Consider the following 18,531-nt stretch of genomic DNA (forward strand, 5'->3'; position numbering starts at 1 on the left):
TGTGTGTGTGTGTGTGTGTGTGTGTGTGTGTATGTATGTATGTAGGTGTGTAATCTGCGTGTGTCTGAGGGCATATAAATGTGTCCATTCTTTAGATGGGTGCTCATGCATTTGATTGTTTCCATAAAAATTAGAAGAAAAAAAATCTGTGTAAAAAGTCAGGAAAGTAGTTCGTAATATTTCTACCCCCTTATCGTAAAACCAGCGGAGTTAAGTGTGAATTTAATATAGTATATTTTGTTCAATCTTTATATTATGGTAATCAAAAGAAAGACATTATTAGATTATGATTAAATAAGGAAAAATGTTTCCATACTCCAAAATTTCTGCCAAATGTATTATTCCGCTGTCGAGTGTGTCATTAGACTACCGTTTGTTGTTGTGAGGAAACCAAGGCACGAATTTCTCTTCATGTTGCCGACATTTTCAGTAATTAAACGTTCCACATTTTTCCAAAGGTTTGTACAGTTGATTTAGACACCAAGTCGGGTATGATAAAGTGTCTGTAGGGTTATTTTCAAATAAAAATGGAAAGATATATAGTTAGCAGTGTTGACAGGCCTACTCCATTTTGGGTCGCCATTCCTAGCCCAAGACATTTTACCAATGGCATAACTTTTATAGGTCCAAATCTTATGTGTTGCGTAAGTCCAAGGCTAACATATAACTAAAATTGGTTGTAATGTGCTACAAAACTATGAAACAATTCAGAGGCCTCCGATTTAGAGTAATCTTCAACAAGGCTTTTCTCTTCGATTTGAAATTATAGGCTATTTTATTTCGAATTATTTTTTACTGTTTGGTCAATGAAGTATTTAGACTAACTCAATTATATGGTACCTATGGTCGAAAAAAAATTGACATTGTTTTATATTCAAGTTAAATCTTTAATAAACTCAGCATAGACTAAATATATGTGACAATTTTCTTTTACACTATAACGCTGAATTATTGGAAATAGGCAAAAATATGATTTTTTCTTGCCAATAACCCATGAAACTACCTAAGTGGTCAATTTTAGAGGTATGACAGAAATTTTTTTTAAATCTGGTTATTCTGGTAGGTTGGGTGATTGTGTTCACCTAAATATCCCATGTTGGTTTATTCTACAGGTAATCCGTTTAGTGTATCAAATCCTTAAACACATTAAGCATAATCCATTTAGGTAGGCCTAAAGCACCTAATAAAGGTTTGATGTATCGCAGCTCCCAGGTTATGGTAACCCAGATGGTAAGTCAGGATTTTAGGGTAGGCTTAAGCACATATTGAATGCAATGCACTAACCAGAAAAAGGAGACGTCCATAAATTTTGTCATATTCTCTAAATCAAAATTCATTGCTCATTATGTAATATTGCAAAAAGTCTACAATGTATGTTAATACACAGAGAACAATTGAGATGGCCTAGCTTAGGCTACAGAACCTCGCCTAGCTAATCTGTATTCCTCTCCCACCTAGCGATACCTAAGAAAACGCAAATTGAATCAAGTTAGGTGGGTGCATCTTGACATGATCTTCCATAATCTAGCTTACAACATTATATACTCAATCATAATTCATGGTCCAGACATATGATTTTATGCAAACTTTCAAAGTATTACTATGGAGCTGCCTCATTTGTTTAAACAAGATTTACTGCCTCTTCCAACATTACCACTTATTAGATTTACGGAATTACGTAATAACCTTAACCTAACATAGGATGCTGGATCCTACCTAGCCAGCATATAATACCCCCTCCTTCCCAACTAATGTGACTTATAATGCAGTGGATAAAATCAAATTATGAGGATATATCCAAAATTGACATACAATGCTACAGATAAAATCAAATTATTGAGGTATATCCTGATAACTTAACCTACCTCACTACAAATTCTTTTTGAAAGTGTTACCAAAGCGTTACTGTACATCACTAAGTATTAATAAACATTACCCTAGGAAAATATAGCTAGCCCTGTAACTTTGTACAGTGCTTTGACGAATCAGACGAAAACTAGTTTGCAGTAGCTCTTATTATTATTATTATTATTACTATCCAAGCTACAACCCTAGTTGGAAAAGCAAGATGCTATAAGCCCAGGGGCTCCAACAGGGAAAAATAGCCCAGTGAGGAAAGGAAATAAGGAAATAAATAAATGGAGAGAACAAATTAACAATAAATCATTCTAAAATAAGAAACGTCAAAACAGACATGTCATATAATAAACTATCAACAACATCAAAAACAAATATGTCATAAATAAACTATAAAAAGACTATGTCCGCCTGGTCAACAAAAAAGCATTTGCTCCAACTTTGAACTTTTGAAGTTCTACTGATAAAACCACCCGATTAGGAAGATCATTCCACAACTTGGTCACAGCTGGAATAAAACTTCTAGAGTACTGCGTAGTATTGAGCCTCGTGATGAAGAAGGCCTGGCTATTAGAATTAACTGCCTGCCTAGTATTACGAACAGGATAGAATTGTCCAGGGAGATCTGAATGTAAAGGATGGTCAGAGTTGTGAAAAATCTTATGCAACATGCATAATGAACTAATTGAACGACGGTGCCAGAGATTAATATCTAGATCAGGAATAAGAAATTTAATAGACCGTAAGTTTCTGTCCAACAAATTAAGATGAGAATCAGCAGCTGAAGACCAGACAGGAGAACAATACTCAAAACAAGGTAGAATGAAAGAATTAAAACACTTCTTCAGAATAGATTGATCACCGAAAATCTTGAAAGACTTTCTCAATAAGCCTATTTTTTGTGAAATAGAAGAAGACACAGACCTTATATGTTTCTCAAAAGTAAATTTACTGTCGAGAATCACACCTAAAATTTTGAAAGAGTCATACATATTTAAAGAAACATCATCAATACTGAGATCCGGATGTTGAGGAACCACCGTCCTTGACCTACTTACAATCATACTTTGAGTTTTGTTAGGATTCAACTTCATACCCCATAATTTGCACCATGCACTAATTCTAGCTAAATCTCTATTAAGGGATTCACCAACCCTAGATCTACATTCAGGGGATGGAATTGATGCAAAGAGAGTAGCATCATCTGCATATGCAACAAGCTTGTTTTCTAGGCCAAACCACATGTCATGTGTATATAGTATAAAAAGTAATGGGCCAAGAACACTACCCTGTGGAACACCGGATATCACATTCCTATAATCACTATGGTGCCCATCAACAACAACTCTTTGAGATCTATTACTTAAAAAATCAGTAATAATGCTAAGAAACGACCCACCCACTCCCAACTGTTTCAGTTTGAAAACAAGGGCCTCATGATTAACACGGTCAAAGGCAGCACTAAAATCAAGGCCAATCATACGAACTTCCCGACCACAATCAAGGGATTTCTGTACAGCATTGGAGATTGTAAGAAGGGCATCACATGCTCCAAGGCCTTTACGAAAACCAAATTGCAAACTAGGGAGTAGATGATTACCTTCAGCAAACCTATTAAGACGTTTTGCCAGAAGACGTTCAAAAACTTTAGATAATATGGGAGTTATGGAAATTGGGCGGTAATCAGTGGGACTTGAGCTACCACAAACACATTTACATAGAGGAGTAACATTACCAATTCTCCAACTAGTGCTAAAAGCTCCTCTTCTTGCTAACTTGCGCAAAATAACAGATAACTTTGGAGCTAAGAAATCTGCTGTCTTTATAAAAAACAAAGGAAAAATACCATTTGGGTCTACACCTCCATAAGCATCAAGGTCCATCAACAGAGCTTTAATCTCACGAGATCGAAAAGCTAAACTAGTTAGTTTAGCCTCAGGAAAACAGGAATGAGGAAGTTCAAGTTTTTCATTACTCTGTTTACTGTCAAAAACATCAGCCAAAAGGGTTGCCTTTTCCTTTGGACAGTGAGTGACTGAGCCATCTGGTTTAAGTAAAGGAGGAACTGTTGCCTCTACACCAAAGAGTGCAGATTTAAGGGTAGACCACCATTTATGTTCCTGAGTTGTACCAGAAAGTGTTTCTTTTATGGTTAAATTGTACTCCTTTTCAGTTGAGGCATAAACTCTCTGAGCAAAAGCTCGAAGCTGAGTATAGTTGTTCCAGGTCAAATCTGATCTGTTACCCTTCCAAAGTTGATAGGCCTCCTGCTTCTCCAAAAAAGCACGTCTACAATCATCATTGAACCACGGTTTGTCCTTCACTCGGTACCTTAGCACACGAGAAGGGATACGCCTATCAATTATGTTAACTAGATTCTCATTCAAAGGGACAACAGGATCTACACTATTATATAATTGTGACCAATTCAAGCACAAAAGATCATGTAAAATCCCATTCCAGTCTGCTTGGGATTTCATATAAATTTTACAAGAATATGATATATCAGGGACAGGCTGCTCAGTCTTCACTAATAATGAAATCAAGGCATGATCAGATGTCCCGACTGGAGAACCAACCTTACCAGTTATAACGCCAGGGGAGTCAGTGTATACGAGGTCCAAGCAATTACCAGACCTGTGAGTAGCTTCATTTATGATTTGCTCACAGCCTGATTCAGAGGCAAAGTCTAAAGCTCTTAAGCCATGGCGATCGGTAGGAGAGATAGAACTTAACCACTCCCTATGGTGAGCATTAAAATCACCAACAAAGACAAAAGAAGCCTTTCTATCATCTTCTTGTATCTTAGCCATAATGGTAAGAAGACAATTGAAGATAGAATCATCCATGTCTGGATTCCGGTAGATCGAACATAAATAAAAGTTGTTATGCCTGCCACAAACTTTTATTACCTGAATCTCATGACATCCACATTGATAGCAGGACTTATGAGAAGCAGGGTACTCGGTCCTAATATACACCGCCATTCCCCTGGCCCTAGGGATGGCATCACGTTTCAACATTATTGGCTTCTTAACCCGAGAACTGCTACAAGCCTCTTGAGCGGCTGTATGGGAGACTGCTATAAGCCTCTTCAGAGCGCAATTTTCTATCTCTTCTTGCAAATTCCCTTGTGAACTTATTCGACTTTTATTATTTTTCTTATGATAAAATAATATTTCTGGTAGAAATGTTAATGTTTATAACTTTATTTTACCTATATAATTATGTATAATATAAAACCTTTCCATATATGGAATTTAACTTTTTTGCAAGGGAAAAAGGCGAATTGTAATTATTTTCAGTTAAAAATGGTTTTATATTAACATATTAGAAACATAAATGATGAAAAAAAAACATATAACATTATACATACTCATACACACCAACGATATCACATCGTAATATATTGTGTAGGGAGGGAAATAAAACATGTGGCAACTCTCAAATCCTACGTCAGGACGGCGGTTGCCTAGTTATATATTAACGACAACAATACCGAATGTTTTTGTTTTGAATATCCGCGAGTGTTTGTTTACAAAGTATAATTTTATTATCAGTAAGTGGAGGGTTGTTTACAAGGAGTATGAGTTACTATTATAATGTAATGTAATGTGCCTTCATGTCCAACCGACTGCTTTCGTCACTGGCATACCCAAAATAAATATTGAGAGAGAGAGAGAGAGAGAGAGAGAGAGAGAGAGAGAGAGAGAGAGAGAGAGAGAGAGAGAGAGAGAGAGAGAGAGAATAATCTTTTTAAGAATTTTTTTATATAGCCTTTTTTCATTATGTATATCCATAATAGGAATTTTCTATATCTTTTGTATATACCGTAAATACTGTATATTTTAAAATGGGGTGATGCTTTTGATATACACATTAATATATACAAATGCTTAAAAATGTCATAAAAACCTATTGTCATTAGTTTGAACACATAGGCCAGGTCATGAGTTTATTAGTTACTATGTTTATCTATAGAAGATTCCAATAATAATTATTATGTTTTCAATATGATATAATTATTGCTATCTTGATGTACTTTAGATATTATGACATTTTAGGTTACAACTATATATATATATATATATATATATATATATATATATATATATATATATATATATATATATATATATATATATATATATGTATATATTTGTAAAAGACTATGATATTGCATTACTTTTAGTCAATTTGTTCCTTCAAATATTCTAAGTTGGTTTATCAAAATTGTAAGTAAAAATATATATTCTCTCTAAATATGATATACTATTTTGAACAGATTTAAAATAATTGCAATGGTAACAATAGTCACTTTATGAATAGATAAAGGAAAAAAACGAAGCAAATAAAGTGTTTGTAAATAGTAAATGTGACTACATCAACTAAAATTATCATTATTATTTCAGGAATAGATACAATTCTTTATCATAGGATTTGAAAATATAAAGTATTTTTTTTTTATCACGACACTTTTCAATATATAGTAAAGGCTATTTGTTAAAAATAGCCTAAAACCTTCATTACATAATACGGAATGTAGTAAATAAGAATCGCTAACCTCTACCGGGCGCAAAGAGTCCCGTGATACCGTGGGTTATACACAACATACTACCCATCCCCCCCTACCCATGAAAGACAATCCAGACTCACCCATTGGCCATCCCGCAAGATTCCACCTCGCGCTTTAAAATTAACTTTGATGGTTTATAACAAATTAACAAACAAGATATAGGATAAAATATTTGGATGATACATGCACGAAGTTATTACAAAAACATTGGTATAGTTATGGGTTAGATTCTGAAACATTGTATTTTTGTCAAGATAGCCGCACCACGGGACTGTAGTAAAATGACATTGCCGCATTTCTCGGGTTAAAACCAGTTATAAGGAGCTCAGATGAGTGCCTCATATTAGAAACCAAAGTTTCTGAGCACAAAAGAATATCATACTGTCTGGACGCAACTGTAAGGTCTTGGATATTTGCATGAAGACCACGAATATTGCAATACAGAAGACGACATTGACGAAATCTAGGACGTACTGGTCCCGGATTTCGCTCAATGTCTCCAGACAGCATAAGAATTAATAGAAATAAAAAAGAGACATCATACTTAAAAACTAGATTAACAAGAATTATAACAAAAACAATACGTACAGAATTATAAACAAAGTGATTGATGATACCCATAGACTATAGTAAAAAGTCGGAAAAACTTAGCGACAAAGTCATGGGTGGTGCTCCCTCGTGTCTTCTAACGCTGAAACAATGCATCGGTGCGGGTATTCATTCCACTAGAATGAGGTACCATTCCAGTGTTCTTCTCTTGGTGACAGAACCTTATTGAGTGTGGCGACAAAGTAGTTTGCTGCCTGCACTGATGACTATGGGGTTTAACAGGGTGCCTTTGTTGTTAAGCGAATCTCTATCTGCCGACTCTTGATGTTACTTAATGGCAGCTCCTCTGGGAGTTAGAAGGCAGATGTTCTCGGTCAGGGTTGGCGACCTTGGCTCGCGTTTTTCATAACTCCAAGTTTTTTAACACTGTGTTTTCATCAGTTTAGGCTCTCATTTCATGCACATGTGCCACCTTCTACCTGTTCCCTCTCTTTATGGAAAGCATTTTCTGTGAGGCGACGGACAGTCTGCTGGTGTTTGCGACCCTGGTGTGTGTGGAGTTCCCCCCTTCAACCAACACTGTACTAGTGAAGTTACCCCCTTCAGCTAACACTGCACAATTGGAGTTACCCCCTTCAGCTAACACTGCACAATTGGAGTTACCCCCTTCAGCTAACACTGCACAATTGGAGTTACCCCCTTCAGCTAATACTGTACCACTGGAGTTCCCCCCTTCACCTAACACTGGTCTAGTGGAGTTAACCCCCTTCACCTAATTGAACCAGTGGAGTTGCCCCTTTCACCTAACACTGTACCAGTGGAGCTCACCCCTTTGCCTAACTGTACCAGTGGAGTTTCCCCTTCACCTAACAATGTACACGTGGAGTTCCCCCCTTCATCTAACACTGTACCAGTGGAGTTCCCCTCTTCATTTAACACTGAACCAGCGAGACCTGTTATTATCTCTGGGAGATGGAGTTGCCAACTATACCTCCCCCTCTTATAAAATTTTCAGGAGTGTTTTGGCATTCATTAGTGTTTTCTAGTTGGCAGCTTTAAGGATCTAGTAATAAGGCTGTCCTGGCTACCCTCCCAATTCTAACTCTGTTTTTGCATTCCTTTCTTTTTGGCTATGAGGCAATAGGAGGGCGTTGGGGTTTCCTCTTGACAAGATATTTAGGCTTCTTTTACTTATTTTCTTTCTCGATTAGAGCCTTTGCTGAGATGAGTTTGGCTCTTTACGGCTTGTCTTTTGTCATCTGTGGTTTTACGAAGAAGAATTGTGTTTTTCTCTGAGCCGAATTTTCTGTTGTACTGTAGTCTCTTTTTAAGTCTTTAATCTTCTTCACACCCTGCGAGTTCTTGTTTGGCTCTGGTAGTCTTCACTAGTGTTTTCGCCTGCCTTTGGGTCTCGTTCTTGTGAGAGGAAGAGGTAGTTCAGCAAGAAGCGGTCTTCTTCGTTTGTCACGGGAGTCTTGTTTGCTTCCCTTCTGCTGTTGTCTGCCACTTCTCCAATGATCTTGTCTTCTGACTCCCTTTAGTGATGACTAGTCTATTTTCTCTCTGTACCTTTAGCTTTGTGGTGGGTAAGTGTCTCTAGGCCAGAGCATTTTAATGTTTCTGCTGAGAGGTTGCCGGATGAGAGTCTGTCCTTTCCCTTCTGAGTTATGGTGCAGCCGATCATTGTCAGGACTGACCTTCAATTCTTCTTTGGCCTTTCTGTTTGCTATTTACTTTGTTTCAAGTAAGAATTGTTTAGGTTTAGGCCCAGTATTTTTTTTTGCTTAATTTAATCATTGTTGTTACATCCTATTCTTAAAAAGAAGTTTTTCCAGTTTCCCCTTGTCAATCTGGCTAATTGGGCTAGATAAATTATCCTAAGGTAATGTTTATTAATATGGAATTTTCATACTAAAATGATGATAGTAATACTTACCTGGATAATTTATCTATTGCACCCAGCCTTCCCCACTTCTGGTATTATGCATCTGGATACCTTCATCGTTACCAATGACGGGACAGAATAGGTGGTGTCAAGGTTGCCAATGTGGAAAAATTGGGTTATTGGGATTTAGAGTTAGCTAAATTTTAGAGATAAGTATTGATTTGTTTAAAAATTGCATTTTATAATACAGTATAAAGAATTATACAGTTTGGCTTGTCAAACTTTACCCAAAGCACAACTAACAAAGATTTGGAATAAACTACTTTTGTTCCATAACTGGAATACAAACCACGCTATTTAATAGGGTTATTACTTTCGGCATAGCTGAAATGAGGAGCCATTAAAATTTAATGAGGGTTTACTACCCACACCGCTAGTTAGCGGGGGTAGGGGAGGGTAGCTTGCTAACCCCCCCACACACACACACACCTGTGCTTGAGCTCACTTTGCGCTCGGCTCGAATGGTAGTCAGATGTGTTCGCTGTCATCCTCGCCGCTCATTGGCAGCCATTAACGCTTTTTTTGCTCTCTCTTTTTGACTGTTTTGTGTGAAGTTGGCGTCTGTTATTATGCGCACCTTCCCTGGATTACCCGACCGCCCCTGTGGAGCATTCATGTCGGCGGTCGAGACAGACCCTCACGCCCTTTGCCCTTCCTGTAGAGGTCAACGGTGTGATAGTGATAATAAGTGTAGTGAGTGCAGGGAGTGGTCTACCTCCCAGTGGGAGAGGTTTTCGCGGCGACGGAAGTAGTAGTCCAGACGGGATATTTCTCCTTCGAAGGTTTCTTTGAAAGGAGAAAAACCCAAGGCCTCTTCTTCCGTTGCTCAAACCGCCTCCGAAGCTCCCACTTGGTCGGTTTCTTTTGAGAGACCGTCGAGTGGTAGCATAGATCGTTGTACTGTTTTCCAAACTCGGTGTTCGAGAGATGGCGTTGCTTCCCCTAGCGAAGCAGCTCCACCCCCCCCCACCCCCTGGGGGGGGGGATTTTTCACTAATCCCTCTTTTTCAGCTTTGGTCTTCCTTGGGCTCGAGGGTTCGCCCTCCAAGGAAGTCTTACTTGACTACATCCGATTGGGTGCCGCTGTCAAGCAATCGCCGTCACCGACAGAGGTTGATCCTGTGTCTCTTGTCGACGTTGTGGTGTCAGAGGTATCCAATGCGGTATCACCCATCACCTTTGCCTCTTCAAACCCTATGGTAGCTGACGGCTTAGTTTTCCCGTTCCTGTTCAACCAACGAGGGAGAAACTAAGTCCAACAGTTCACTTACAGAGACTCCTCTTCGGAGGACTGCAGGAGGTCAGTTTGCTGATCCCACGGCCCCCAGAGGGCGTATTCGTCACAAGGCTTGCCTTCCTTCACCTGCGGTGAGGAAGCGCCTCTGATTCTACATCTTAGTTGCAGTCCCCCGCATAGGAGCCTAGTCATCGATCACCGACTGTTCCTGCTTTGGTCCTGGACACCTCTGCGGATCGTTCGCGATCTCCTTCGGTGGAAGGTCGAACTTTCAAAGGACACGTCGACCTTCCTACTGTCGCTGTTCCTGGATGCTGATGCGCGCTACGCGCCAACGAAACCTGACCTCCACGCTCGTTATACCTCGTCATCTAACCCTAATACAGGGCATCAAGGGCGTATGCGCCAACGCGCGCATACTTCTCACGCCCAGCAGTCATCTCTCCTATGCGCTCATGATCTTCTGATCTGGGCGCTGGTGGGAAGTCTAAAGTGACTTCTCCCACGCGCCAGCGCTCGCCAACGCGCCAGCACTAGCCTACGCGCCAGCTTTCTCCAGCGTGCCATCGCGCCGACAAGCGCATTCACCTGCACTTATCCATGAGGATACGCACGCGCCCTCGTCCATCCTCTCCTGCAGTTGCGTGCCACCATTCTGACGCGCGTCCGCGAGCAGCACAGGCTTCAACTGCGTGGCCGCGCGCGCTCGCCCTACGGCTTCTTCAGGGTCGCGCGAGCTCTCGCCTGCACATTCAACGCCCTGATTCTGCGCGCCCATGCGCGCGCGAATATTCCCCCGCTCACTCGCCTGTGCGCCCACAGTCCCGCGCACTCTTGTGCGCCATCAGTCTCCCGCGCGCTCCTGTGCGCCATCAGTCTCCCCCGTGCGCACCATCAGTCTCCCGCGCGCGCACCAGCAGTCTCCCGCGCGCGCACCAGCAGTCTCCCGCGCGCGCACCAGCAGTCTCCCGCGCGCGCACCAGCAGTCTCCCGCGCGCGCACCAGCAGTCTCCCGCGCGCGCACCAGCAGTCTCCCGCGCGCGCACCAGCAGTCTCCCGCGCGCGCACCAGCAGTCTCCCGCGCGCGCACCAGCAGTCTCCCGCGCGCGCACCAGCAGTCTCCCGCGCGCGCACCAGCAGTCTCCCGCGCGCGATTCCTGGTATTCTCCATCGCGCGAGCACCATTACGCGCCCCCCGCGCGAATGTCAATATCCTCTTGCGAGCGAGACTGCTGAACAACGCACGGCAAGGTCGCCATCGCCTCATTCCCCTCCCCGCAAACGCATAACAGCGCGTATTGTGGCGGAAGGGAAACATCCAGAGGGGTCCAGGATCCCAAAGCCTTTCCAGGCGAACCCACCTATGGGACCTCCTCCCATGGATCCTTCTATCCCTGTCCCTTCAAAGGGGGTGTCTGACAGCGTGTCTGTCAGCCAACAGCCTTGGTTCGGTGCACTAATTAGAGCAGTTACACAGGCTTTCAAGCCTGTTTTCTCTGAATTAGGTCACAGATCCTTGGCTGTCTCTACCCCTCTGAAGAGAAAAAGAGGAGTTCCGGACATGGTAACTTCTCCAAGGGCTAAGTTGACTCCACGCAAGCCTTCGAGGCAGGTTCCTTCACTCCCCCAGACTTTCTCTCCTTCCCTGTCAGACGAGGACCTCCCGTCCTCATGGGAATCACGTGAGGTGAGACTTCCCCCTTCGCACCAATGAGGGAAACCTCTCCTCACGCTTAGAGGTCTTCTCAAGTGGGGGCTGGAAGGAACTTACCATCTTCGATGTTAGAGTCCTACATCCTTCCCAGGAAGAAATCTAAGGACTCTAAAACTTTACCAAAGTCCTCTACAAGACCAAGGACAGAGTCAACTAGCCACTCGGAGAACGTCCGCGACTCTCCCCAAGAAGAGCCTTTGGGGACAGGAGACTTCGCTGCAAGTCTGACGTCAGGAGGAGAACAGCAAGAGTGCGCTGCAAGTCTTGACGTCAGGAGGAGAACAGCAAGAGTGCGCTGCAAGTCTTGACGTCAGGAGGAGAACAGCAAGAGTCAGAACATGCGTTTTGGCAAGTTCTAACTCTGAGGGCTCTCAATGGGTTTTCCGACCAGTGCAGCTCTGCCCCGGTCTCAGGGGGTTAAGAGTACCAGAGACAAGATCGCTGTACAGCTCTCTGAGATGTCCTCTCCAGCCGTTCCAGTGCCGCCAACAAGCTCCTTCCACCTCCTCGCGTACAGCAGAGGAGGTACTTTGAGATCTTGGAGGAGCCTTGTTTAGCTCTTCCTCTCCACCACTCGGAAGAGCTTACCAGGGGAGTCCCTCTTGAGTGACTCTCCAACCAGCAGGTCTCGTTCTCGGCAACCGAGATCCTTAACCAGGAGAAGGTTGCGAAGTGTGCTATGCAAGCCACTTCGTGGCTGGACATCTGGTTAGGGACCTTAGGTATCCTGATACGCTCTGAGGATTTCTCCAAAGAACGTACCAGGAAAGCTATGGAGACGTTCCTTCTCTCAGGCACTCGCACGATCGAGTTTCTGGCCCACCAAGTCTCGAACTTGTGGGCAAACACCATCCTGAAACGTCGGGATGCGGTGGCTGAGAGATTCCATCAGAAGGTCCCTAGCACCGAGATCAATAGGCTCAGACATTCTTCCTTAGAAGGGTCCATCCTGTTTGAGCCTAAGGATGTGGAACGGGCCGGTGAGAAGTGGAGGAAGTCTCACCAAGACTCCCTCCTTCATAGGGCTTTGACATCTAAGCCCTATAAGCCTCCAGCACCCCAGCAGTCCCGTCCAACCAAGACCGCCAAATCAACGACAGCAGCGAAGACAGTGGTGTGTAAGCCCTTTCCTGTCAAGGATAGGAAAGGCAAAAAGTCCTCCAGGGGAGGTAAGAATCCTAGAGGGAGCAGCCGAGGCCGCAAAAGCTAGGATTGGCAGTCCCCTTGCATGTCCACCACGAAGGGGATGCCTACAAAGTTGCTCAGACAGGTGGCTGATTCCTGGACAATTTCCGTAATCAGTCAGGGATAGCGTGTCCCGTTCACAACATCTCTACCTCCCCTGACGATGAATCCAGTGTCATTGAGCTCCCTTGCCATGGGATCGGCCAGGGGGCAAACCCTTCGGGCAGAAGTCCAGACCCTGTTAAAGAAGGGCGCTCTCCAAGAGGTCCTCGACGAGTCTCCAGGCTTCTTCAGTCTACACTTTCTTGTAAAGAAGGCATCTGGAGGCTGGAGACCAGTCATCGACCTCTCAGCTCTGAACAAGTTTGTCAAACAAACTCCGTTCAGCATGGAGACGGCAGACACGGTCAGACTAGCAGTGAGACCGCAAGACTTCGTGTACACTGGATCTAAAGGACGCGTACTTCCAAATCTCAGTCCATCCGTCGTCAAGGAAGTACTTAAGATTCAGCCTAGACAACAAAAAGTACCAGTTCAAGGTGCTGTGCTTCGGTCTCTCCACAGCACCACAGGTTTTCACCAGCGTGTTCACCCTAATATCTTCATGGGCACACAGGATTGGCATCCGTCTCCTCCGTTATCTGGATGACTGGTTAATCCTAGCACACTCGGTGTCATCCCTTCTTCAACACCGGGACAAACTTCTGAGACTTTGCCAGGATCTGGAGATCTTGGTAAATCTCGAGAAGTCTTCACGCTTCCCACTCAAAGACTGGTATATCTAGGCATGATTATAGACACCAATCTCCACAAAGCCTTCCCATCAGATGACAGGATAGCAAGGCTGAGGAAGGTCATAAGTCCTTTTCTCAGACGAGAAGAACTTCCAGCCCAATCGTAGTTACGTCTCTTCGGTCACCTTTCATCGTTGGCTCGTCTAGTTCCCAATGGTCGCCTCAGGATGAGATCCCTCCAGTGGCGACTCAAGTCACGGTGGAATCAAGGTTAGGATTCCCCGGACGTCCTGATCCCTATGGGACCTGCAGAACTGACGGACCTCCAGTGGTGGGTGGCAGACGAGAACCTACGAAAAGGAGTGGATCTTCTCGTCCTCCCCGCGGATTTGATGCTATTTTCGGACACTTTAAAGAAAGGGGGGGGGGGGCACATACTGCACCACACGACCTCAGGCCTGTGGTCAGTCAGAAAAGTATCTCCATATAAATCTCCTAGAGATGAAGGTCATCTTCCTGGCCCTTCAACAGTTCCAACAATACCTGGCGGGTCAATCTGTGGTGGTGATGAGCGACAACACCACAGTAGTGGCCTACATCAACAAACAAGGAGGTACTTTTTATCAGCAGCTATCCCATCTAGCAGTAGAGATACTGAGATGGGCCGAAACCCACTCAAAACCACTATCGGCAGGCTTCACTCCAGGCAAAAGGAATGTGCTCGCCGACAATCTGAGCAGAGCGTCTCAGATAGTGAGTACCGAGTGGTCTTTGGATCATCTAGTAGCCAACAAAGTCCTGACTTTGTGGGGTTCTCCGACTGGACCTTTTCGCAACGGCCCTAAACTTCAGGCTCCCGCTGAACTGCTCCCCAGTCCCAGACCCCAAGGCTCTCTGGCAAGATGCTTTCCAACAATGGTGGGACAACATTGACGTGTACGCCGTTCCCCCGTTCTGTCTGATGAGGAGGGTGCTCAACAAGACCAGAACATCGGTCAATCTTTCAATGACCCTCATAGCTCCACTATAGCATCACGCGGAATGGTTCCCGAACCTTCTGCAACTCCTAACGGAGCTACCAAGAGAACTCCCTCCACGACACAATCTTCTCAAGCAACCTCATGCCAACATCTTCCACAAAGCCTTAGCTTCACTACAACTTCACGCCTGGAGACTATTCAACATCTCTCTGAGAGAGGATTTTCGCAGCAAGTTGCTGTCAGGATGTCTGGACACCTGCGAAAGTCATCTGCTGCAGTATCCCAGGCAAAGTGGAAAGTCTTCTGTGGTTGGTGTCGTGGAAGGGGTATCTCTCCACTCGATGCCACTATTCCAACAATAGCGGAGTTCATGTATTTGCGGGAAGAAATGCGCCTTTCAGTCTCTGCAGTGAAAGGTTATTGCTCAGCCTTAGTCTAGTTTTCAGGCTCAAAGGAATGGACATCTCTTCATCGCTAGAACTTTCTCTATTCATATGTAGTTATGAACTTACCTGCCCTCAGTCAGAAGTGAGACCTCCCCCATGGAACGTGGTTTGAGTTCTCAGGTCTCTTAAGAGACCTCCCTACGAACCATTACGCCAGGCATCAGATCGCCACCTAACCTGGAAGACTGTGTTCCTGCTAGCTTTGGCTTCGGCCAAGCGAGTCGACGAACTTCATGGTCTCTCGTATGACATCGCCCATGCCTCAACTGAAAAGGAGTACAATTTAACCATAAAAGAAACACTTTCTGGTACAACTCAGGAACATAAATGGTGGTCTACCCTTAAATCTGCACTCTTTGGTGTAGATGCAACAGTTCCTCCTTTACTTAAACCAGATGGCTCAGTCACTCACTGTCCAAAGGAAAAGGCAACCCTTTTGGCTGATGTTTTTGACAGTAAACAGAGTAATGAAAAACTTGAACTTCCTCATTCCTGTTTTCCTGAGGCTAAACTAACTAGTTTAGCTTTTCGATCTCGTGAGATTAAAGCTCTGTTGATGGACCTTGATGCTTATGGAGGTGTAGACCCAAATGGTATTTTTCCTTTGTTTTTTATAAAGACAGCAGATTTCTTAGCTCCAAAGTTATCTGTTATTTTGCGCAAGTTAGCAAGAAGAGGAGCTTTTAGCACTAGTTGGAGAATTGGTAATGTTACTCCTCTATGTAAATGTGTTTGTGGTAGCTCAAGTCCCACTGATTACCGCCCAATTTCCATAACTCCCATATTATCTAAAGTTTTTGAACGTCTTCTGGCAAAACGTCTTAATAGGTTTGCTGAAGGTAATCATCTACTCCCTAGTTTGCAATTTGGTTTTCGTAAAGGCCTTGGAGCATGTGATGCCCTTCTTACAATCTCCAATGCTGTACAGAAATCCCTTGATTGTGGTCAGGAAGTTCGTATGATTGGCCTTGATTTTAGTGCTGCCTTTGACCGTGTTAATCATGAGGCCCTTGTTTTCAAACTGAAACAGTTGGGAGTGGGTGGGTCGTTTCTTAGCATTATTATTGATTTTTTAAGTAATAGATCTCAAAGAGTTGTTGTTGATGGGCACCATAGTGATTATAGGAATGTGATATCTGGTGTTCCACAGGGTAGTGTTCTTGGCCCATTACTTTTCATACTATATACACATGACATGTGGTTTGGCCTAGAAAACAAGCTTGTTGCATATGCAGATGATGCTACTCTCTTTGCATCAATTCCATCCCCTGAATGTAGATCTAGGGTTGGTGAATCCCTTAATAGAGATTTAGCTAGAATTAGTGCATGGTGCAAATTATGGGGTATGAAGTTGAATCCTAACAAAACTCAAAGTATGATTGTAAGTAGGTCAAGGACGGTGGTTCCTCAACATCCGGATCTCAGTATTGATAATGTTTCTTTAAATATGTATGACTCTTTCAAAATTTTAGGTGTGATTCTCGACAGTAAATTTAATTTTGAGAAACATATAAGGTCTGTGTCTTCTTCAATTTCACAAAAAATAGGCTTATTGAGAAAGTCTTTCAAGATTTTCGGTGATCAATCTATTCTGAAGAAGTGTTTTAATTCTTTCATTCTACCTTGTTTTGAGTATTGTTCTCCTGTCTGGTCTTCAGCTGCTGATTCTCATCTTAATTTGTTGACGTTTCGACGTTGTTTCTTATTTTAGAATGATTTATTGTTAATTTGTTCTCTTCATTTATTTATTTCCTTATTTCCTTTCCTCACTGAGCTATTTTTCCCTGTTGGAGCCCCTGGGCTTATAGCATCTTGCTTTTCCAACTAGGGTTGTAGCTTGGATAGTAATAATAATAATAATAATAATGGGGGAGGTAACGTTCAACTTCGTCCCCAAGTTTATTGCCAAGACAGAATCCTGGAGTAGCGGATCCTCGATTCGACTCCTTCCGGATTTCTAGTCTCCGTTCTGTAACAGATGTCCCAGACCATCACTTACTATGCCCAGTAAGGAGTTTGAGGCTGTACCTCAAAAGAACAGCTGCAATCCGTCCTCATGTGCCAGCACTATTCGTCAGCACAGGAAGGACTTAGAGGAGGGTCACCAAGAACACCATCTCTGCATGGATTCGTAGGGTCATTGATTTGGCCTTGAATCCAGGTCCTCCTCCGTCACGTCGCCCTAGAGCACATGATGTCAGGGGCATAGCTACGTCCCTGGCCTTCAAAAGAAATTTCTCTGTGAAGCAGGTTCTTTAAGCTGGGGTGTGGAAGCGTCAAACAACGTTCACAGCCCAGTACCTGCAAGATGTGACCCACTGGAGGCACGATACATTCTCTATCGGCCCTGTGGTGGCTGCACAACAGCTGGTTTAAAACCTTAAGCTCCTTATTGGATAAGTAGCAGAAGGTTGAGGGCATTGTTACCCGGTTTTTAGTCTGCCTGAATGAAAAGGTTTGACTGGCCCTTATTCTTTTCTTCATCATCCCCTCTCTTGGGGAAAACAGCATCCTGGGTTCTACAGCATCCTGGGTTCTCTGCATAGCTGACCTCATCCTACTGCAAGTAAACCATGCTCCCTTGTGTTCCTAGTATTAAGTTAATACTGTTACGTCCCCATACCCTGACGGGGTGGTATTGGGAAAGTCCTAGTCTACAAGTTTCCATCTAAAGAACTTCAGAACAACTTCCTAGGACGAGTCACTCTTCTTCATACCTTCACACACAGCTTGCGTAGGCCGCAGTCCTTGCGTGACAAGATTCTAGCGAGGTGCAGGGTCTCCTTATTTCTTGGGTGCTTACACACACAAATAACGAGCCCCCAGGCAAAGCCAATAAGCCAGAACTGGCTGGGACGTCCACCCTTCCTAATGGGTGAGTCACCCCTATTAAATAGCGTGGTTTGTATTCCAGTTACGGAACAAATGACAAATTCGTAGATAATTTGTATTTTTCCTAACTATACAAACCTTAGCTATTTAACCAAACTTGCCTGCCAGCCCTATCCCCCTTGAAGTCCTACCTCCAAGCAAAGTGAGTTCAAGCACAGGTGTGTAAGAGGGGGGGGGGGTGCAAGCTACCCTACCCTACCCCCGCTAACTAGCGGTGTGGGTAGTAAACCCTCGTTAAATTTTAATTGCTTGTCATTTCAGCTACCCCAAAAGTAATACCCCTATTAAATAGCTAAGGTTTGTATAGTTAGGAAAAATACAAATTATCTACGAATTTGTCATATTAAGTGTATAATAATTAACTATCTTGCCAAAACTATTTGCTTTCAAGAAGTGGTAGATTTCTGACACTTTGG

General features: G+C 43.3%; 1 long non-coding RNA gene across 1 annotated transcript in view; it reads left to right on the forward strand.

Annotated features, from left to right (window-relative positions):
* The first annotated feature begins 356 nt into the window (after positions 1 to 356).
* LOC137622073 (uncharacterized) overlaps positions 357 to 18,531 on the forward strand; it is a 33,634-nt gene continuing 15,459 nt past the window's right edge. Inside the window, exon 1 of the long non-coding RNA XR_011040345.1 lies at positions 357 to 458. This is a non-coding gene — a long non-coding RNA (uncharacterized lncRNA). The remainder of the gene's footprint in view (positions 459 to 18,531) is intronic.

The sequence above is a fragment of the Palaemon carinicauda genome, chromosome 28 (genome assembly GCF_036898095.1).
Source record: "Palaemon carinicauda isolate YSFRI2023 chromosome 28, ASM3689809v2, whole genome shotgun sequence".
NCBI classification, from domain to species: domain Eukaryota; kingdom Metazoa; phylum Arthropoda; class Malacostraca; order Decapoda; family Palaemonidae; genus Palaemon; species Palaemon carinicauda.